General features: G+C 39.6%; 1 protein-coding gene across 3 annotated transcripts in view; it reads left to right on the forward strand.

Moving 5' to 3' along the window:
- The first annotated feature begins 291 nt into the window (after positions 1–291).
- The window catches only part of USP9X (ubiquitin specific peptidase 9 X-linked), a 109,911-nt gene continuing 87,360 nt past the window's right edge, over positions 292–22,842 (forward strand). The window contains exon 1 of one of the 3 annotated variants that reach the window (XM_082058247.1): positions 292–4,829. The gene's annotated coding sequence lies outside the window, so the exon portion shown is untranslated. The remainder of the gene's footprint in view (positions 4,830–22,842) is intronic. The other 2 variants (XM_082058246.1, XM_082058245.1) reach the window with 2 other exon arrangements.

Raw genomic sequence — 22,842 nt, forward strand, 5'->3', positions numbered from 1 at the left:
CCTGGGGAGGCCCTGATGGTCAGGGCCCCCAGGGAGAAGATGAGGGGGCCTGACAAGACCTGTGACATATGGGGAACATCTCTGCACATCTCTTGAATCCTCTTTCATTTTCATCTTGTCACCCAACCGATGGTGCACAACAACCTCTGCTCTGAGAGCAAATGTGGAAGTATCAGACACTGCTCACCATTCATTATTCCCAGGATGAAAATATCATCTATGTAATGTTTTGTGACCAGTGTGATATAATTATGCTTAATATCTGAAATGACAATTGTGAAAAATAAGTTTTATTTCCACACATCATTATTGCCAAAATAATATCCAAAATATACACTGCATAAACCAAAGACTTGGGCAAGTGCAAAGGACTCTCTTCCTTACTGGCACTTACGTGAAAGGACAAATAAGTCAATGAAAAAATATGTAAACCAAGAACATTACTCATGTGCTTAAGTGATTTACTGGATTGGGCCCAAAAATACTGAAAATGTTGCAACATTGATCCTTGATGTGATCCCTTACAACAAATCTTAATGTCCAGGCAGTAACTTGTTTGATTTCCAAGCAGTCTTTCCTTTTTAAGAGAAACTGCTGCTTATTTATTTTCTGGGAGCCGGTAGATACTATGTAATGCAGTGTCTAAGGGGCTGAACGAAAAGGAAAAAAATGATCTTTCAGACGTCTGTGGTAAAATTCTGCTTTCTCCCTTCTGTTAGTGCTCTTTTACGCTACCAGTTGCAAAGCTCTATAGCATTACTCTGCATCAGCAACATCCTAAGTTTCACTTTTGTCTACGGAGCAGTGTGGCAATACTTAAAGTTTAACAACTGGGGATAAATGCATGTATTAACACAGAGTTTTCCTTATTTCTGAATCATTCCCTTGCCAATATGTTTCATTTTTCCTTTCTTTTGGGTTAGTCAACGAACAACATAATGAGCTAGTTTGCAACTGGTCTCACTTTTTGTTTGATAGGCTGGGTGGAGTGCATGAGCTGGGAAGCCTGAACAGAAATGTTTCCATTTCCCACATTTTCATACTGAATTAAAAATGTTGCAAAAGCATTTCTAATCATACCAAGGATTATGTACAGAGGGGAGTTAAACAAGAAGTACCAAGGAATATATTATTCTGTCATAGTTCTCTGAGTTACCACTTGTTTTAGAACAATTAGCAAGTTTTGCAAGTGTTTACTGTCTCCTGTCTTCATACCACGGATACCTTTAATCGGGACTTTATCTCACTCGTATCCTTTCGTTTCCATAGTTGCTGGACAAAGGTAAACTGGTAACATTTATCTGTAATACTGGAGAGGGCGGAAAAGAAGTTACAATCTTTTCCAAAGGCATCGCACCAGAGGAGTCACAGCAACACCCCTGGAGATCTCTGCAAGCCCGAGTGAAGAGTGATGGGTACAGATTTTTGTTTGGGAGAAGAGCGAGAATTCCCCAGTCAGAAACCTGGTGTGCAGTTTGCTTGTTCAGTAACCACAAAGTGTCATTACCGTCCCAATATCTTCTTTTATTTGGTGCCATAAATAGCTGTCTACTTCAGCCTATTGCGACCTTTGATTAGCATGGCCACAAGCAACCGCCACCCTGCCAAAGCACTTCAGAATATACTTTTAAAACAGGAAGGTCAAATATAAAAGTAAGGGAATAAGCATGAAGCCATTTTTTCCCCCATACAAGTGCAAAATTCCTCTTGTATCTCGTTCCGCTTCTGCAAACTGTATATAAACTCTAATCTAAGATCATAAAAGTACCACCAAAGCTGAAACTACTGGAAAGCTGAAGAGGAATCAGTTTGTTCCAAACCTAAGGTTTCAATTAAACTAATCAGAGCTTCCACTCCTCTTGGGTGAAGGAACCCTTCTTCACAAGAGGGAATACTTGCTACAAGTTGTAAGAGTATTGTTTCTACAAGTATTGTTCATATGTTGGTTTTTTGTTGACTTTTATGTGAACTGACAGTCAATTTCTTGGCAGATGGTTGAGCACATTATAAAAATCCACTGATGTGTCACTGTTTGGCTCTGCCAAAAAAGCCACAGTAGTTAGAAGGAACACAGTATTTGGGCTGCCATTAAGACAGGGGTCTACTTAACAATAAAAAGAAATGAACCTCAATAAACACAGCAGTTAATTTTTAAGGATAAGAAGTGTCAAAAAATATACAATTGTTTGAGGTGCCATTGTGGCTCTAAGTCACCAAAACCAACAAAGAGCTCAAGGGAGAATACCGTGGCAGGCAAGGAAAGTCAAATGCATTATAGTTGCCGTAGTTTAAAACACTCTCCCAGGAGAACAAACTAAATAAATTGCAAATAGGAGAGAAAATTGATAAAGAAATTGATAAAGGACAAAAAAGGAGAAAGGAGGCCACAATAACATGCTCAGAGGAATGAAAAACAAGATAAAAGTGCTCTTCTTTTTACGATTACACATATTTCTAACCCAAATATAAACAGGCTTACACAGATTTTCACCATAGTTACGGCTTTTTGTTGTTGATGAAGAAAAAGCATGTAAAAATATTCTCAGTAAACAACTGCTACATTTGTGCAGTGATGATGCAGCTGCATCCTTTGTTAACTGAGTGGTTAATGTAGAGATGTACTTCAGATTTCCTTCCCAAAGAACACTATCTAATCATTAGCAAAAACAAGGACTAACTCTAACTTTGATAAAATAGGAAATAACAGTAGATATCACCACTTGGTTTTGAGCTCTACCTTTTTACAGAGAACAACCCACCCACAGCTCCTGCAATGAGCAACTGGTATTTTAGTCTTTGTCAGTGCATGGTCCAAAAGAGAAACTTTTTGCACAAGAGCTAAGGCTGTTAGCTCCAGCCTCTTGGGCAAATTCCAACCCATGCAACACAAATTCCACCCGTGTTTTCAGCTGGATGCTGTATTTTTCACTTCCTGCTCTGAAATTCTTGAATAGTGCTGTTAAAATGAGACTCCAACCTTGGAATACAAACAAAACAAAGAATTAACCATTATTTCAGGTATCCTCCAAGACCAAGTTTCCCATGTCTGCTAAACTTCTGTCCTTCCACAAGGCACACTTTCGCATTTTTTTCCAGGTTCCAAATCCAGGTTTAAAGTTTCCCTGGTTACTATAACATACAGATCATCTACATAGTGTGGGATTCTACTGACTTGACGCTGTATAGCAGTCACGCACGTGGAAGGAAGAAACGAGCAACAGAAGATTCGTTTAGCTTTTTAAATGCTGCCATACCCATACCAGGTATCTGTGCTGAGAGAGGCAGCGTTTCACTGAGGAATGAGGTCACCCCTGCGTGCACACATGTCAGCTCCGAGGCCCAGCCCGAAGTCCGTTCTCAGACGCCCAGCCCGCGGCCTAGCAGGAGCCAGTGCCCGAGGGACGGGACGGCCCCGCCGCCGTTGCGCTGACCGCTACGACATCCGCAGCGACCGCGCACGCACTGGAAAACCCCGCCTCCCGCCTTGCTCGCCCAGGGTGTTCCCAGCCCCGGGCGGCGAAGGGGCGCCCCGTAACCGCCAGGGCTTCCCGCCCGCCTCCGGCCGCGAGCGGGAAGCCGGGGCGCCTCTGCCTCCCCTTCCCCTGGCTTTGTCCTCCCGCCCTCTCGCACGGCGACCCGAGAGCGGAGCGGTGCAGCCCGCCACCGCTTATCGGCCGCCACCGCCAGGCCCAAGGGGACGCGCCGGCGTAACGGCCCCAGCTGCCAGCCCGGCGAGGCCCAACGCGGCGGCAGCGGAGGGGAAGGCCGGGCCCAGAAGGCAGCGGCTGCGTGACGTCATTATCCGGGCCCTCCGCGCGGTTCGCCCAGAGGGTCACAATGGAACCCGCTCGAGCCCAACCGACGTGAAACAGCCGCGCGCGCGCGCGCACACACACACATACGCACGCCACCGTCGTCCTCCCCCCCCTGCCTTCCTCGCGCGCGCTCCCCTTCGCACACACGGGGGTGGGGGCAGGCGGGCCGCGGCCCGGGCCTCGCCGCTGCGGCCTGAGTGACAGCCCGGGGAGACGGGGGCGGGGAGCGCGTCACGCCGTTGCGGTGGCGGAGCCGCTGCCGCGCTAGGTCTGGGCCTGCGGTGCGGAAGGCTCTGCCGGGGCCGCCATCTTGCCCAGGGCCTGGCCAGACGGAGGTGCGCCGCCGCCGTCGGGAGCGCGAGCAGCCGCCGCCGCGTCTCGCCTCGCTCCCTCCCCCCACCCCCCGCCCTCCCCTGCCCCCACACGCACGGAGCCGTCAGCGCGGAGCGCTCCAGCCGCCCGGGCCGGCCCCTCCGCTGCCACCTTCCTTCCTGCTCGCCTGCCTGCCCCCGCGCACAGCGGCCGCTGCCGCCCAGCCGAGCCCCAGGCCCCGGGGAGAGGCGCGGGGTGCGTGTGCGCCCCCTCCCCCGCGTGCGCCCGGTCCCCGGACGGGGCGGAGCGGAGCGCGCAGGCCCCGACCAAGCCCCAGCCAGAGCCGAAGCCCAGGGCCGCCGGGCAGGAGCTGGTGACGCAGGAAAAACGCCCCAGCGGTGCCGCCGGCGCCGGAGAGAGCGGAGCAGCCGGGTCCGAGATCTGAAGCGCGGGCAACGGCGGCAACTTCGCCTTCTTCCCTCCCGTCGCAGTACACGGAACCTGCCCGGGGGGTCCCGTGGAAAGCGGAGCCGCCCCCTCAGTCAGCCGGCTGCACGTCCGGGATCGCGGGGCCTGGCATGAGACTCTGCCCTGCTGGCTGCCTGGGATGAGGCAGTCTCCGGCCCTGTTCCTTCGGCAGCATCCAGGAGGGCACCGGGCCGTCGCAGCAGCAGCCGCGGGACAAGGGGAAGCCGTGCGGGGGTGAGTGGCGGAGCGCTGTGCCCGGGCGGGGCCGGAGCCGAGGCCGGGGCCGGGACGCGGCGAGGCGAAGCGGCTGCGCGGGGGCAGCTGTTCTGTGCTGCAGCCGGCGGCCGCCGCCGTGCAGAGCGGAGGGGAGGTGCTCCCCGGGGATAGGGCTCCCCGGGTCGGGGTGCGGGACAGCGGGGTGCGGCGGGGAGGAGGGGGCGAGCCGGGCCCCGTGGGGCGGCGAGCGGGGGTGGGGATAACGGGCGGCGGGTGGCGGCAGCGCCTCCCTCGCAGCCCCCGGCGTGTGGCCCTGCATCGCTGGTGTTTTGGAGGGCAAGGGAAAATGGCTGACGGCTCCTCATCCTCTCCCCGGCTGCCGGGGAGTGGAAGTGCTCCGCGCCCCTCGGGGGGCTCTGCCAGCCGCCGGCCGGCCTCTCCCGTCGTTCCCCCCGGTGCCGCCGGGCGAAGAGGGCCCGGTGGCTCCCCGCAGCGCTGCACCCAGCTTTGCCTCCCCTGGTTCTCGCTTCCCTTCGCACCGAACGCCATTACTGAGGTGGAGTGATTGGAGCCGTGTAGGCCCGGGCGACGCCTGGAAATAAGGCCCTGCCGAGGCGCTTTGCCTACAGTCTCAATGAAAACCACCAGCACCAGCTCCTTCACGCCTGCTGTAAACATTATTAACACGTAGGCCACTCCTCTAGTGTCGGCTTCCAGCAGCCCTATTTCGATGCACAAAAAGCGTTCGTGGCTTTTCTCATATTCTTCCTCCAGTTCGCCCTGCTGCTTATTCTCAAAGTTATGTCTTGGGGCTTGTCTGTTGCCATTTGTTTTAGGCAGTATAACCCTCTCCCCTTGTCCAAGGTGTGTGTCAGGGGTAGTTGCATGCAGTTTGGCCACTGATATTCTCTGTTACTGTCCTCAAGAAAACCAAGGGTTTCACCAGCTGGATGGGTTATTGGGGTTTTTTGTGTGTTGGTAATCACGTTATTTAACATGTGCTGTCCCACCTTGTGCAGTATTGTTTGTATACTGAGAGAATAGCCTTTGAAAAAAATCTGTTTTATTCTTAAGTGATTTTGTTTTCATAGAAGCATCCAAAAGTGTTGACGTTGTTCATAAGACGTCATATTTCATTTTCAGGTTGCTCTCTCAGAAGTATTTTGGAATGTGTAATAATACACAACACAGGAGTGTATAGGAAAAAGTTATTTCACAAAATAATTGTTCTTATTAAAGGCTCAAGGGACTCCCAAGCTCACTGTAGACATATTGTGTCTATCTCAGCTGTCTTCGTGTTGTCTGTACAACTAGATTTATATTCACAGTTCTGCAATTATATTAATATCCCTGGAAGTCTGTATCATCCTGAAGACCCTCTGAGGTCATAGGCTCAAAGCTAGCACAAGGCCCACTTTTGCTGACCTAGTTGCAGAACTAGGACCTGTATTTTTAAAAAGTTGTTGAATTTAATATGCAACGTTAAGTGTACTAGTGGCAACACTTGTTACGACAGACTGGGTAACCTGTGTTTTCCAGGTTCTCAAATGCCTGACAAATGGATGTTAAAATTGTTAAAGTTTAGGAAGAGACTGACAGGTGTTTGGAGGATTGACCTTTATTATAGAATTGAAATAGTGTCTTTAGTAAGAAATATGTAGGGTTTACTGAAATATGCAGGCAGCTAACTTTATTCTTCATCTTTTAAGGTTTTACTTTGAGAAACTGGCAGGACTCCCCACCATAAACATTCCTGATCAAGTAACATATTTATTTCAGCAAAATCTAAGTCGTACAAAAGGGTGTTGGATTTTTTGTTTTTTACTTGTTTGTAGGTTTAGTGTTGTTTGGTTTTTTGAATAATGCTTTTGATTCTTTGAGTTTAAGTAATGTTGATTCTTTGAACTAACAAAATGTAGTAGGAAATATCTAGAATTTTGGGGAAGCATATAAAATACATGTATTGATTATTCTGTTGCAATACACTGGACAATAGTGATTTTTAATGGTAGCTTTGAATGAAAAACAATCATAAAGCTGCAGTGGAAGAAACTCAAGTATCAGCATTGTGGGGGGGAGGAAGCTAGCTAAAAATAAATGAAAAATAAATGTAAGATTGTATCATAGCATATTTTTAACTTTTTTCCTTTTTCTTCAATATCTTTTGTACTTTTGTGTATGTTTTCTTAATGTTATTTCTTTTGGCTACCCTCTTAGTCTTTCCAGGCTGCAACTGCTTCATGTCTTGCAGAATTTGCCCTTGTGGTGATGCTTCTGCTGATTGAATTGACAGGAAGACTACATCTGGAGGTGGTAATCAATAAGAATGGTGGTAGCAAAACTATTTACTCTTTCTCTGTGAAACACTGTCACCCTTATATAAACATTTTATTTCCCACATTGTGGTGCATTTGTACTCAGAAGTAGAGCAGTGCAGCTACTCTCTGTTCACACTTTTAGGTTTATACATTTTATTAATATTCTGGAATTTTTACAGGTGAGACTCAGGATAAACAAAAATAGTGTATTAGTGCGTATTGACAAAATTAAGTAGGCTTCTAAGAAAGCGAAGGTACCTGTAATACCTTTGTTCCAAGACATCTTGCATTTAATATAGAAATTAATTTAGGACTTTCCAATATAATACAGCTTTTGGTAAAATAGGTAGGAATTCAGTTATTTATTAGTTGAACAAATTGCTTTAAAGTAATTTAAAGTTATGTTCCTATCAGCTGTGTATTGAAAATATATTAAGTTCAGAACTTATTTCAGGTATTTGAATGGCAAGTGCTTTTGTGTTAGGCAGTACTCTGAGTGTTTGCATATATATATGTTATTTATTTTCTCAGAAATATTGTTTTATATATACTAAGACATCTACAAACTGTAGGTATATTTTGAAAACATGCTGAGCAGGATAGCCTCATTTGTGAAGTAAATAAATCAAAGGTGTTCCTTACTGTTTTTCACTCAAAGTGCATTTTTTTTTGTTGTTTTAAAAAACAGATCGCCCCCCAGCTCCAAAAACTATTACACTTACTTTAATTCTTTTTCTTGTAACCACAAATATTGTTTAATTAAATCAGTAGTCTTGCTTATCCAGTGCTTGCAGAGACCAGTGTGAAGTGGTTGTCTGAAGATGTAAGAAACTTTACTGGGCTTTCTGTTCACTTGAAAAGCTGTGTATGTGAAGGCTTTTGTGTCCTTTAGAAAATTCTTTCCTGGATGCTAGCATTAGCATTAATGTGAACATGTGTACATGGTTTCTCCTGTTCAGGAATCTTAAGTTTTTCTTACAACATGGATGTGTCTCCTCTTGAAACTCTGTGTAGCTGCATCCAGTTTTTATTATCCATATCACTCTTGTTTAAAATCTGAGTTCAAAATTTAAAGCTGTACTTAAAGGTATGTTTTGGGAATATAGCTTGATAATATCTGTCTTCTATTGTAGTACTATGCCTTTTGCAAAGCTAGCAATGCTGTGTGGTGTTGCTGTAGACTTATCTTACATCATCCACAATGTTTGTGGCATATAAACACGCAACTTTTTTTTTTTTTAAACATATCTGAACTTTGTTATGCACAGTGTCTCCCTGACACAAACCTAAAGAAAAAAGAATTAAAAATTAAGCTACACCGCTATACCTGCACCTTACCATCAGTGTAGAACATTCACCACAATCTTTATTTTGCTCAATTTTTTTAAGAGGTTCTTATTCTGCAGTATCCAGTAGTAATGAATGTCAGTTGCTTAGCTGTCTTGCCAAGCAATTTGTTATGTTTAGGAGGAGTGGTTTGGTAAACCTTTGTATTGCAGAATGGTAGTTAAAAGAAACAGTCTTTCCATAACAGGGGCAAGGGATGGAAAGAAGGTCTTTCATAAGCATATGCTTGCATGCAGTAAGACTTGAATTTCTCCACTCGAGAAGTTTGAGCTACTTTGGATTCATGTGTTAGAAAAATGCAGTGACATTTTCCACATATTAAATCCAGTTTTTGTTTTCTTATTAATGTAGGAACATCTTCAATTTCTCACAGTTATAATGAATTACAGCTTTGTAATGAGTTGACGTATCGTTTTGAAACAGTTACGTCGTGTTGGCTGTCTCTGTTATGCTAAAGGGTATAGCATGACTTGGGAATATGGTTAACAGAAGTTCCTTCTGCACTCATGACAGAACCTTGTTTTGACTTGAGATTTTCTTCTTTAGAGTCTTGATTAGATAATGGCAAAAAGCTGTTCTGTCATGACTTTACACTCTCAAAATGTCAACTATTGCATTTCTGAGACATTGCAGTGTCCTCTTGAGCCCATTGTGTGCTTTGAGCGCTTTCTATAGATCTAGTTTAGTAAAATAATTTAAAATACTGAGTTAGCTGTTAATATAGGAGAGCTGTTAATAACTTTCCTCACAAGAGGAGAGGAGGAAAGTAAGGTCCGTCCTAAAGTAGCCAATTGTGACTTAGTGTGAAATCTTTTTGCTTCTTTTCTTTTTTTTTTTTTTCTTTTCTTCCTCTGAGGGAGCTTAACAGCACAACTGGTTCCTTTTGCATTTTCTGTTGTGAATTTTCTGATATTTGCTTTGTTTCATAAGAAGCCGTTAGTTTATTCATTTTATTTGAGAGTTGTATTCAGTCTGCTTGATATGAAAGCCTTTTGGTTGCCAGCTGTTGATGTGTTCAAATAAAAATTAAAATGCTGGGAAAAAAAACCCATTTTGATACATCTGTGTTAACAGGCTTGCTTTCTAAAAGAAACATTACTGATGTATGGTTTTCTTAAAGGATTTGTTAGTATTAACTGTGAGAGTGATTACTTGCTTTTGGTTAACGTCTTTTTGTCAGTACACCTCCAAAAGAGATTCATGGCATGTAAATTTAAATCTAGTAATGTTTTGAATTTGAATAATGTTTTAGTGGAACAGGTTGCCCAGGGAAGTGGTGGAGTCACTGTCCCTGAAGGTGTTTAAAAGACATATAGGTGAGGTTCTTAGGGACGTGGTTCAGTGTTAGATTTAGGTTATGATTGGACTCAATCTTGAGGGTCTCTTCCATTTAAAATGATCCTACAATTCTATGAATGCTAGTATTTTCTAGTTTTTCATCAAGTTAAAATGAAGTCTGCTTTAGAAGTAATGGATCGCTATCAGGAACATTATTGTGGGCAACTTCTATTTGTAGCATACTTGATCTGCTTGCAAAAACAGCATGTAACCCTGTTTTGTGATTTACACAATGTAATTGCCAACAGAAAAATGTTATTTTCTTGCATGTAGATCTTTGCGTGGACATCTTAGCAAATCATACTGTTTGGTAGTTAGAATTTAGCCATGAATTTACTCATGGGGGGAATTCCACATTGCATCATTCCTTAAGGATGTACATCTCTGAATGGAGAGTTCTTGCAGAAGAAGCCTCTTTTCCAAATATTAAAGAATTTCAGGCCTACCTTTTTATTAAACTTTCATGTAAAGTACCCAAAACTCGAGTAATAAAAAGTTGTCCCTAGAAGAGCCTTTGTTTAAGACAAGTAATGCTATTTTTGTAATAGCTAAATGGCAACATGGAATGACACGGAAATGTACCTGATAAATTCCATAGACTTCAATCCTTAAAGCACTTCATTGCTTCTTAACCTTTTGTCTAGCTTCAGTAAGACTAGGTGTGGGAGGAGGAAAAGGTGGTGGTTTGCATTAGGGTCCCCTGAAATGGTGAAAGAAGAAAAAGGATGTTATTTAGAAATATATTCAGTAAAGAAAAAGACAGTAGTGATATGTACTAGGTAGGGTCCCTCTGTTACTAGACAGGCTTTTTTGGTTGGAGGAAGTGTCCTCGCCAGCACTGTCGTGTGGGATAGTGGCGACAGGTCTGTATTGACAGTGGGTGGGACTTCAGTTTTCTTGTCCAGAAATGAAAATTGACAGTGAGGTGAAGAAAAGCCTCTTACTTTTCTAATATGAGAAAGAACATTGTTGTCAAAATATACTGGCATCTTAGAAAATGAGCCTTGCATCTTATGGTGTTTAATTTTTTTCTACTGTCTTAGCAGTGGAGTACTTCAGTGTGTTTTTGTGTAAGTTTCAACGGAACAAGTCCATGAATTTAAAAGTTAAATGAGAAAGGTGGATCTGCTTTGCTTAATTTTTAGGTGAATAGGTTGGTGAAAGACCAAAATGATGATTAACTAAAAGCTTAAACTATATTTTAAACTCTATTTTATATTAGACTTCGTATATTTCTAATTTAGAAATAAGATGTTAATTGTTTGGTGATTTATAACATTTCCTTTTAATGCTTTTTCCTGAATCATTTGCCTGTGAGGATTTCAGTTGTTTTCTTTTTAACTGTGACATAAATTATCTGGAGCTTGGAGGTGAAAACTCCAGGTACTTGTTCTGCAGTTTCAGGCCCCACTTTTGCATAGCCCTCCATTTGCGTTGACCTGTCTTCCAGACAGAGGTTTATTAATCACAATGGGACCTTAAAATCCCGGGTGCTTTTCCTTGCTGCTTATAATTGTATGTGAATGTGTATACATGCACGTGTGGGTGTGCGCATACAGACATGCAATGGGACTTTTTTTAAGGTGATGTACTGACTTTTCCCCTGGGTGAGGTAGTAATATCAGATTTCTTAAGTGCTTTGTAGCTCCCTTGCTGTCTTGGAGTTTCTTTATGATAGTTCTGGTGATTAGGTAGGAAAATAACCTCCAGATTGCCTGAAAATTCTTACTGTTCTTGTAGCAGTTTAGCCAGATTGCTGCAGTTGACAGTTTGTAACGTGTCCAGTGAAGATGTAGTTCAAAACATGGATTCCCCTTATGGCATTTAGAAGCCATTAATTTCTTTCCATTTCCTTCCATGTTTTAAGACTGGGAAAAGAGATTTTATTTTTTTTTTCCATAAGATGTAAAGCTTTGAAATGAAATAAAAAGCTTCATTTTCATCATTGTCAATGGATGCAGCAAGGTTAGCATAGTGGTAGTGTGAAACCTTGCTGTAAGTTAATTTGTCTACAGTCATGGGAAAAAAAAAAAAACACAACACTTGATCTATGTCAGCGTCTGGTTAGCAGGTATATGACTGAAGTTTTTCACTTATCTGCACCATCCTAAGATTTTTGACCAGGCAAAGAAGAGTTTGGTGATGCATCCTGTCATGAATTTTCCTTTTTCTTTGTATCACTTTCCTGATAATGGAATGAATATTTAGAACCAGTAGCAAGTTCTGGATGTGATGCCTGGAGGCAGCTGGATGAGGATAGTCAATGACAGACATGATGTTAGTTTTGTTTTGTTACTGGCAAGTAGGTAGCAAAATGAGAGTTTGGAGATTCAAATGCACTGTGTTGATTGATCCCTAGTTGGTACTTCAGAAGATCATTTTTTTCTGAAATTGAAACTGTACTCAATACTTTATGTGCTGTTTGTCTATATGCTTTATATATACTTAGATGTGAATATCACACAGGAAGACTGAGATGTTGTAGAAGTTGTATACATTATCTAGACCACCAGCAAGTAACTAACAGTTGAGAGCAAAGAATCAAAATCTCTCCTGTGAGAGCTGCTTCACCCTTTTTAGTATGTACTTACAGTATACTACACCTTAAATACAGTTTGAGGGATTTTCAGTATTGATGAGCCACTGTGGTTGTTTATGGGTCTGAAAATACAATATATAGTAGTATTTCACACTTAAAATAAAGACTAACCCTTTAGTTCCACTTCAGTTTATTCCAACAGCAAGATTTTGCTTTAAATGTGAGTTAATAATTGTATGTCATTTAACTGCGGAGTAACAGTTGTCCGTCGGAATTCTGTATTCCATATCTGTTTAACACAATCAGTTCTCCAGTATATTTGACAAATTTATTTTCTCAGAACTTCTGTGCCAGAAATGGGGGGAGTGGGGAGGGAAAAAGCCTTAAACGACTATGTTGACGTTTAAACAGTTCAGCTGTAATGGTTTTTACATCTATAAGAATTATGAAGACATTTTGGGGTTACATTTCTGAAGACTGGTACAATAGGCATAAAAAACTTTGCTTCTTTCACAATCTGTTTGTTTTCTCTTAAGATACTTTAAGATGTTTTCTCCTAAGAAGAAATGAGGATTTTTTTTGTTTAAATTTTTGTAGTTTACTCCTACTTGTCTGCTTTAAAGAAATGTTGTGGTGAGATTTTATCGATCTGATAAAATCAGGGTCTATGCATTTACCTTTTTTCTTTTCCTTCCTGGATATCTTCTGTTTAATTAATTATGTATTTTCTTGTGCTGTTTTTCCTTGAAAATATTACTTACGAATTCAGAGTGCCCGATTATTTTAGTGGGTCTCTTCCTTCAGACTTTTTCTTTCCCTTGCTCTCATATGTCTGGGTAGCTCATGCTTCTGGGTAACTAATGTTTTGTTTCACCAAAATTGGTGAGATTAGGTGTATACTTTGAATAGACTTCCTTGCTTGGAATACAGTGTCTTCTTTACAGACAACAGCTTGTCACAGGGTGTGCATAATCAGGTTTGTGGTTTTTTGTGTTTTGTTTTGTGTTTTTTTTTTTTTTTCTTTGCTGAATCTGTGAATATGAGGTTGATGTTTGAGGTACCTTACTTTTGCTGAAAAGCTTGATAAGTGCAAGTGAAAAACATTTGGTTCCTTCCCACCCCAGTTTAAAACATAAATTGAATTTGGATAGGAATGTTACTTTTTTTTTCCCAGCTACAGTATGTATTATTTCATCAGGACTTGATATTTGTAGTACTTCAGAGCAGATTCCTCAGCAGACCTAAAAGCTTGATTTTTTTTTTTTTAATTAATTTTTCAGTTGAATTATCAGATGGCTCAGTGAAGTTGCTTATAAATTGTGTGCAGTCGAAAAGAAATGATGCAAAGAGCCTTGGAAGAGATGCACAAGCCATGATCTATTTAAGTATTTTACCATTTAAGGGGGATATTTTCACTTGAACCGGAGGTAATTTAAGAAGATTCCTCTAAGTTCACATAAAGGTGGAAAATGGGGAAATGTGAGAATTAAACTTGTCATTAAACCTGTGTTGTGTAGTGTCGCCCCCCGCCCCACTTAATGGTGAACTCTTCCTCCCTTTGGATCTTTCACTCATTCAGTTTGGAAGATGGATTGAATTGGATTGTCATTCAGTATTTTCTCTTTGGAACTCATTCTGTAAATGCATGTGTTACATCAGTCTAAATTCCACACAGGGTAGAATTATTACTCAGTTAATAAATTTGATAGGTGCTTTTCACTCTCAGCCTGTATGTTTGCCAGACATTAATGTATTCTTTCTTACATCACTCTGTAAATTAAAAGATTTGTGTTATCTTTTGGTTGATTGGTGAAGAATTGAGGCACAGAGGCTGTAAACTTCAAAAGTACCTCCTGTCATAACTTTTCAACAGATTTTTGTTAGATGTTCAGGTTTTACAGACAAAGTAAACCAGTACCCAGAAAAACAATAGGAGGGTGAAGAGGCTAATCTCAAAAATCTATGATTTTTCTAGCAACATATATGAGCAACACACATACAGAATTAACTTCTCGGGGGTTCTGTATAGCTGCCTTAAAACCCAGAGATTTCCCTTTGGCTTCTGCAGTTCTGTTTTCTTTTCTTGTAAAATATCATTTAACTTCTGCAACAAATAACATATGGACAATTTTTCTTTCTGATACCTCAGTTGATTACTGTCTACCTGTGGGACTTAGTTTGATGGAAACTAACTTTAGTTTGATGGAAATGAAATTACAGTGGAAACCAGATTACTCTGAAAAACCCAAATTATTTAGGAGAAAAATGACAAATCGAGCCTTTGATAAATCTAGAGAGCAGGCTCTGTCTCACACAGACACAAAATTTTGTTATATGAAAATTTCCTAAAAAGTAGTAAGATATTGACTGTCACAGTGGATACAGCTATTGTACTCAGTTACTGATACTGTGTCATCTCTCATTCCAGTTTTTGTGACCTGAATTTCCAGATAATATTTGAATTGTGCAGTCTTGTTTACAGTTTCATAACTCTGGCCTTTTTTTGTCAACAGAAATATTATTTTTTGCCAGCTTCTGTGTTTTACATCATCTGCATTACCCACTGTAGCTTTGCCACTGATTTATGTACTTGTGGTCAGATTATTCAAATTCTTACTGCTAAGTTAATTTTCCCGACTCACTGTGATCGGTTAAGCATTCTGCTGGCTTTATCATAATTTCCAGGGCAAAAACAGTTTTTTTGCTTTCACCTTGTTAGACTTCTCACACTTTGCCTGATTTGCTCTGGCTACTTAATGTTTCTTTCATGAGTGAACTTGTGCTGTTCATGAACTGACATTCCTGAAATTTATCATATACTGAAGAGCTTTCTCTGCCTGGGTGTTCTTGTGATATGCATTACACTTGAGAAAAAATTTGGTCTTTTTGACTCTTCTGTGTTGTCAAGACTAATTTCTGCTCCAATGTATGTGAACCTTGGTTAATATCATAGCTCATATCTGCTAACTGTAATTACCCATATTTTGTTTCCTTCCTTCCCCCTCCTGCCCTCTCCTTTCAGCGTGTATTTGATGATGGATTTGCACTGGTGCTAGAAGAGTTGGTTCTATCTATGGTTATGTATTCTTCCTGTTCCTCATGCCGTTGTTAGTGCTCATATGGCGTGTGATGCAGCTGAAAACTAAAATGATTTTTATTCCCTTCCCCCAGTTACCTTTCAGCCAGATTGACTTCTTAATCTGGCTGAGTATGTGGTGACGCAAGGGCTAATACTAGTGTTGAGAAGGTGGCTGGGATGGAAGTGAGCAAGATGGTCCTTCTCGAGACAGTGGAGACTTACCTGATTTCAGACAGACTGTGAAGCTGTACCTTCAGCTAAGGCTTGTCCACGTGCAGAAATACAATGAAACTTCTGTTTTAAAATTTGTCAGGGTATGATACTCCTACTGGGGAATAAGATTGCTGTTTCTCACCAAGGTTCCAACAATGGAAGCAGAAAAGACCCATATACGCACTGTGGTGGCAAAACTACCTTATGAGAGTTCAGACACTGTCACTTTGTGGTAGCTTAAGCACTGCCCCTACAAAGAACATTTACAACTTTTGCCTTCTCCCTCTTGGCCTGTTGGTGGATTCAGCTGAAAACTGCTATCTTTATTTTGTGTACTAAAGGGAGGTGCTCTTTAGCAAGGGCGTTTATGGGATTTAGCAGTTAACCATTTTCAGTGCAGGGAGATTAGTAGTAATGTGTGGGTTTGGGTTTTTTTTGTTTTGTTTTCTTGGTGAGGTTTGTTTTTTTTTAATGACACTGGTTTTCAGACAGAGCTGCAACAGAGTTTTAAAATCCATCCTCAGTCTTTAGGATGTGGTAGTAATTGATCATTATCTCCTGCATTTCTCAATAAAGAAGGTTATGACATACTTCTTGATAGGTTTTATAGATACAAGAATATTAAGTTTCTGGGACAGTAGAGTCACTTTCTGTTTTTGTGAGGGAATGGGTATAATGGAAATAAGTCTCCTGTTTCCAACCCTACTTTGTTCTTAGTATACTTTCTAGGGGCTTCCTTACTTGTTCTTATCTAACTTCCTCTGTCTACTGTTTACTTTTTTTTTGCATGTATATCAGACTACGGCCTTCATCGTGCTGGCAAGAAGGAGCATTAAGACAGAGAACAGAACTTCTGTTCATGTTGCCACTTCTTATTTCCCTGCAGAGAGGCCAGGATTTTTAAGGGGGGTTATTATACAAGTTCTCTGGAGCAGACAGATCGTTTTCAGTGATTTTTTTGAGCATTCAATCTGCTTAGGCGGATGGCTTGTATAAGTTCAGTTGCAATGAGAGCACATATAAGGCAGTCTTAAAAAAAAAAAGCTATCAGCTTGTAATACCTCTGGTGAGCTTGTGCAAGCTTCATTTTTCAGAGTGAGTATCTAACTGAAATGGTTGTAAGGCAACAGGAAATGGCAAAATGTTTATTTGCAGGTAGTGAGCATGGAACCATACAAAAATCTCCAGGCTGAGTTTCGCAGTTTGTATATTGAAAACTAGTTGGAAGTTTGGCGAAGTTTGTTAAGCAGCTATGAAGAAACTTATTAAAACATTACTTTCAATGCTGATAGCACTTTCTTCTATATTTGAGACATTTTAAATTATGCTTGATGATGATGGTAGTGCCTGAGTTCCTGTGGTTGATTTGTGCTTACCTAGCATTAGATGAAAAGCAGAGTTTAAGAAAAAAAAGTGAAATTAAAACTAGTACAGTAACGGGAATACTTAGATTATTTGAATTTAAAGCATTGCAAAATATCTGGGTATTTCACAAAGTTAATTTTGTCATGATTCAAGAATGTAAAATGCTTCCAACTTAATATCTGGTTTAGATGCTGTACCGTGCTTGAATTATTTGCAGTTAACCAAGCAATAATTTTATACTTCAAGGGAAAATTTCTGTAATGTATTGATAATGTCACTGGATGGTAGGGATATAGATTAATAATACTACTTATTAGTTAATTAAAGAATTTTTTTTCTTTTTTTTTTTTTTTTAGTGTAATGTTTAACATAGTGTAGGGAAGCCCGTAAATTCTCCATGGAGAAAACATAAAGGGAGTCCTAAGGGGCTAGCCTGATTTTTGCAAGCTAACTTTAAACTTCATTTTTCTAACAGAAGATTTATATTAATACTGTAATTGTGGTAGTGGCGTTGGGTGCTGCACGCTATGGTGATACATCAGGTGCTATGTATAAGCATGATTTGACAAAGAATAGTGTGCAAGTAAAATGTAGAAATAACATTGTAGTAATATCCATAATTCATTGGCTGAATGGCTTTAGACAACATTTCAAATATTTATAGTACTGAGTTTCATAAAGCCTTAAGTGCAGTATACTATAAATAATTTTATGTCTTAAAGCCAGAAGTGGAACAAACCTAGAAGGTGCTATTATGCTTCCCTTGAAATACTTGGAAAAGAATGAAGGTAACAAAAGCCGTTCAGCAACTACCAGTAGCCTGGTAGAATGTATGAATCCCATCAGAAATCACAGAAGCCATGATTATTTATGTATCTCTGGGGGAAGCCCAGGCTAGGGATGCCACTGAACATGAGAAAATATGATTTGGGCATTGGAACCGTTCAACGGGATCTTGAAAGCATGGAACATTGAAGTGTTACTTCCTTTTTTGCTCTATTTCCTGGGAAGAATTCAAGTTGTAAATAGTGTTAAATTGCTCTAGTATAGCAGATCAAAGGGAGTGTTTTGATTTAAATTTCTTTCATTAAGTTTTTAGATTGTCTGCAGTTAATGTTATCTGTTATCCCTGGACAGTTGGACTAGATAATAATAGTATGTCCCTTCCAGCTGAAAAATAAGTATATTCTTAAGGATTTTATTCTGTTCCTCACAGGAGGAGACAGGTACTTCATAGTTGTAGCTTCATCAGCCAGCCTACAAAATTGCACTAAAATTGTCTGAGTTTTCTTTGTGCGCCCTGCAGCAAAAGAACACAACTTCCAAGGAGGTTTCAAAGGTCAGCTGAGCTAGAGGGTAAAGTTTCTTAGCAATTATTAAGAACAATTATTAACAACTTCCCAAAAGAAGTAAGATATTTGTGGATAATTTTCAGAATTTACAAAACTCATGTTCATCTCTAGTTAACCTTAGGACCTGATTTAGAGAGAAATTATAGAATCTAATGCAACCTAAAAGGAAAATAAAAACTTCCTGTGTAAGTTGTGGAACTAAAGTTCTGGATATGTATCAAAGGTTTAACTGTCACGCTGACAATCTCAGATACAAAACCAAAAGCTTTTACAAAGTTGAAAGTCCGAAGGACTTGGTTGTGAAAGAAGGAAGAAATGTCCATTCTTAAAGATGGAATTGAAGTAGCTTCTGAAGTGGTTAAGAAACTGGAGTTTACAGTTTGGAGGAAAAATCTGCATAGGTGCATCAGCATTTCTTTGTTTTTATCAACCCGAGTGTGAATATTGCAGACTTCTTATGGCAAATCTGAAGAAAATGTCAAAAAAGAACCAAGAAACAAGCAAAAACCCCACATTTGCTGTGAAATGGTGTAATGCCCAAACACAAACAAAATCAAGTAGGCTTAAGCTACTGTAGAGTGTTTAATTGGTGACATTCATCTCCCAAAGACAAAACAAAAGTGAAACTGTTAGCTTTTTACAAACAGAACTGTTGGCCTCGTTTTAATTTGCTTTAGTACTTTAAAAATTGATACTGCTTAAGACAAAACTGTAAATGTAATAGACCATTTACTTGTGTTAGTGGAGTTGTGTGAAAGATTACATGTCAACAAAATCAGATTTGATTTGTTTGTTTTAACATCACCTTGTAGAAGCTAGTATACTTCCTGGGTTGTATGAATTTACTTTCAAGAAGACTAGACTTTGGTAAAAATGGTGTTTACTGCTCTTTCTCTGGCATGATTGAACTGCTTTTAAGACATTTCTGCTGAAGTGCTTTTTTGTTTGTGTGTTGTGTGGGTTTTTTTGTTTTGTTTTTGTGTGTGGTTGGTTGGTTTTTTGTGTTTGTTGTTTTTTGTTTTTTGTTTTTTTTTAATAGTGTTGAAGCCTTACCAGTATTCTTTCCTCTGCATAGCTGGTAGTAATTTTTTTGTACCTGACTATTACTGATTTTGTTTGAAACCTATTAAATCTAGGCCTTCCTCCCCATTTAGTTCTGTATTTTGCCTATATGTCTACTGTCTGCTTTAATTTCCAAGCAAAACTGTAACAGTGTCACAGCACTTAGTTCATCATATGCTGGAAGATACAATTCCTAACACCTCCCTCTCAGTGGGAGAACGGCAGTGGATGAAAATACTATTTCAGTGTTGCTGGTGTTCTGGCAATGCATTCATCATCCTCCCTTCTCACTTAGTATGAAGAATAGTGTTACTGAATATATTACTCTTTATCCTTTATGCTTTAAAAATAATGTTTAAAGATGGTTTCTGTGCATGGACATTATTTTTAATTGAAAGTGTAGCTATATATAGTTGGTAGTGGTATCATTTAGTCGTCTTAGTTCTATATGCTGTTCCAAACAGCCAGTAAATGTTTTCTTGTGTGACTAGCCAAAGATCTGCAAAACACACATTTTAGATACATTCGTACTGTTCTTGAAGTCTACACCTTAAAAGCTCTTCGCATGAAATAATATTATATTTGTAACTTTGGGCTTCAGAACTGAAAGGGAAATATTATGTCATTTAGAAAATTGTGTATCTCTTCTCAGTAGGGAGAAGGCAGGTCCTCACTGCTTTTTCTGATTTTGTTCATTTGCTTGATTAGCAATTACTGCTTTTTTTTGAGAAGAACATGCTAGTTACAAATACAGCTCATATGGTATTTGCCTGATGGCTTCTCAATTCTTTTTCTTCTTTGACAGGCCAAAAAATTGAAGAAGAGAGTAGAACAGCAGTCTTAATGGACATCTTTATGCCCTTATGTCAAGGAAATAAGATAAATAGCAGTTGAAAACTCCAGAACAACTAGGCTGCCTTGGAAGTGGATGGTCTTTGGTGTTCTGTCCTGTGGCCAGTCTTGTAATGCATTCAGTTACTTGATTCAGTATGTTACACACTGATCTCACTGGGCAGCTAATTGGTGTGGAGGGCATCTTTGTTGCTACTTACTTTTTTTTCTAGATGTAAAAGACTGTAATTCACAAGTTTCTTATCAGTTCTGCAACCAAAATTATATGCTTCTGTAAAAAAAAAATGCAGTCCTGAGACTTATTCTTGCTATAGTCATGTTTCCCAATGTATGCAAAGTTTTCTGTATGTCCTTTTTTTTCTAGGTAAATGACCTGACACTTGGCTATGTTAGTGCACATTTTATTTTACCAAGTTTATCAGATGATCCAGATTACTCTGTGACATGTTCTAATTGTTTATCACCCCATTATTTTGTGTCCCATGCACAAAATTTATTAGCAATTTTATAATTTTGTTTATGTTATTGTTAATATTGGGTAGTATGGGATTGAGAATTGCTATGTGAAGGGTTTGGCTAGGAATGTTGTCCCTGTTTGTTAAAATCATGTTAAGCTGGTGTAGATCAGTGGAGATTTTTTTAATCTGTTTTGTTTGCTCTAAGTTTAGTCAGACAAGCATGTAAAAATGTGGTATGGAAATTCAGGTAGTCTCTGACATCTTTCACAGTTATGGTAAAGGAAAGTATTAAATTGATTTAATTTATTAAATTGTAGGAAGTTGCATTAGTGGCTCTGAGTTTCACTAAACAGGTTTATGCCCAGAGATGGTAGTTTGATTTCTACTCTCCATTAGTCCTACTCCTCCCCACTTCCTTTCTGTGCTATTTTGGACTATATCCTGTTTTTCAAGTTCTAGTAGAAGTTACGTCTGTGCATTTCTCTGGATTCTTGGTCATATTGTATGCAGTGCAGCTTGAAAATATTTAGTATAAGTTTTTTATTTTTAAATATATAACATTATAAATATTGGAAACAGAGTTTTTTGTTATGACATCGATGCATCTTTTGCGTTTAGATTCAGAGCAGAAATACTACTTACTATCAGGGTGTAAGAGTCGGAGATGTGTATATAAATATAAATTAATGATTTATATGGTGGTTGATAGGATGTTTTAAATGTATTAATTATGAATGATAGTAATAGGTGTGTCCTAGGAAACATATATTAGTTAAAAAATAAGGATAATCAATTAGAATAAATTGCATTAAATGAATTGCATTAAAAAAAAATTGGATACATCATTCTCTTATGTTAGTATATTGCAATATGTTTATCAAAAACTAAATTTTATCCTCAAGTGCAGGCAAAATGCGGTTTCATTTTCTACAGCATTAGTTGCTCCTTGTAGCAAAGAGGCAGAGCAGTTAAGTTGAATATGAAGTAACATTGAAAGTTAATTATCCCTTTTTTAAATGAAGATTTTTTTTTTTTTAATAAGCCTAATAGTGTAACATCTTGCAACTATTAGCATTTGGATAATACTTTAAGGAACAAACAGGGTTCTTGAAGTTTTCTGGAGTGAACTTTGTTATGTAACTTGGAGAGGTGCAACTATTGCATCCATTTTAGAACTGAATGAACAGCTTGAAGTATTTGATATGGCCAATGACCAAACTACAGATTTCCTAACCAGAAATAAGGAACGAAGAGCATTTAATCAGTCTTTGGTGCAAACTTCAGACATACTGTTTTCTTAAAGTAGTGTTAAGTAGCCATGATATAATAATAGTTATTCCATAGATGGTATACTATCAACTGCGAAGGTGTGTATTCCTTTTAGTCTAGAATATGATTTAAATGTAAACATTAGACTATGATTTGTTCTCCCTCATAGTGTTCTACTGCTGCCTGTAAAGGACTGAGGTTGCAGTTGGACCCAGAGTATCAACTCCATCCTAATTGGCTCCATGCTAATTTGGGTTGCAGAAGGACAGCTGCCTGCCTAAATGAACTGTAGCATAATTGGAAAAAAGTATAGCATTTTGTTGCTTAGCAGCATGAGATTGAATCTGACTCTGTCTGAAACAAATGTACATATTAAAGTTCTAAGTTCTGGGTTTTTTAATTTTATTTTTGAGGTTTTCCTGTTGTAGCTTGTTCTGTTAATACAAAGTGAAAGGAAGTCTTTCTCACTTGTTTGCATGTTCCTTTTGAGTTCAAGAAAAGGGCTGCATAGTAAGTGAAAGTCATAGTTCAAAACATTTAAGCATTTTTAAGATAGATGTTAGTATTTTCCAGATAGAAGTTACTAAGTTTGCTTTCCTTATGGTGAACACATATATTAGTGCTTTTTTAATAATTCACTTGGCTTCATGCTGTTCTTGGAAAGTCTAGTTTGTTTTACTGTTGTGACCAATATCCTCATCTCCCAGCATAAAATCCCACATTATGTAGCTGCTTACCAGTGCCTTCAACGTAGTATTTTCATCACTTGGAAATGTTGAAAACAAGAATTTAAATAATAGAATTGCAGGGTCTGTAAATTTTATGTCACTCCTCCTTCT

The sequence above is a fragment of the Streptopelia decaocto genome, assembly GCF_964273445.1.
Source record: "Streptopelia decaocto genome assembly, chromosome: 1".
In the NCBI taxonomy this organism is placed as follows: domain Eukaryota; kingdom Metazoa; phylum Chordata; class Aves; order Columbiformes; family Columbidae; genus Streptopelia; species Streptopelia decaocto.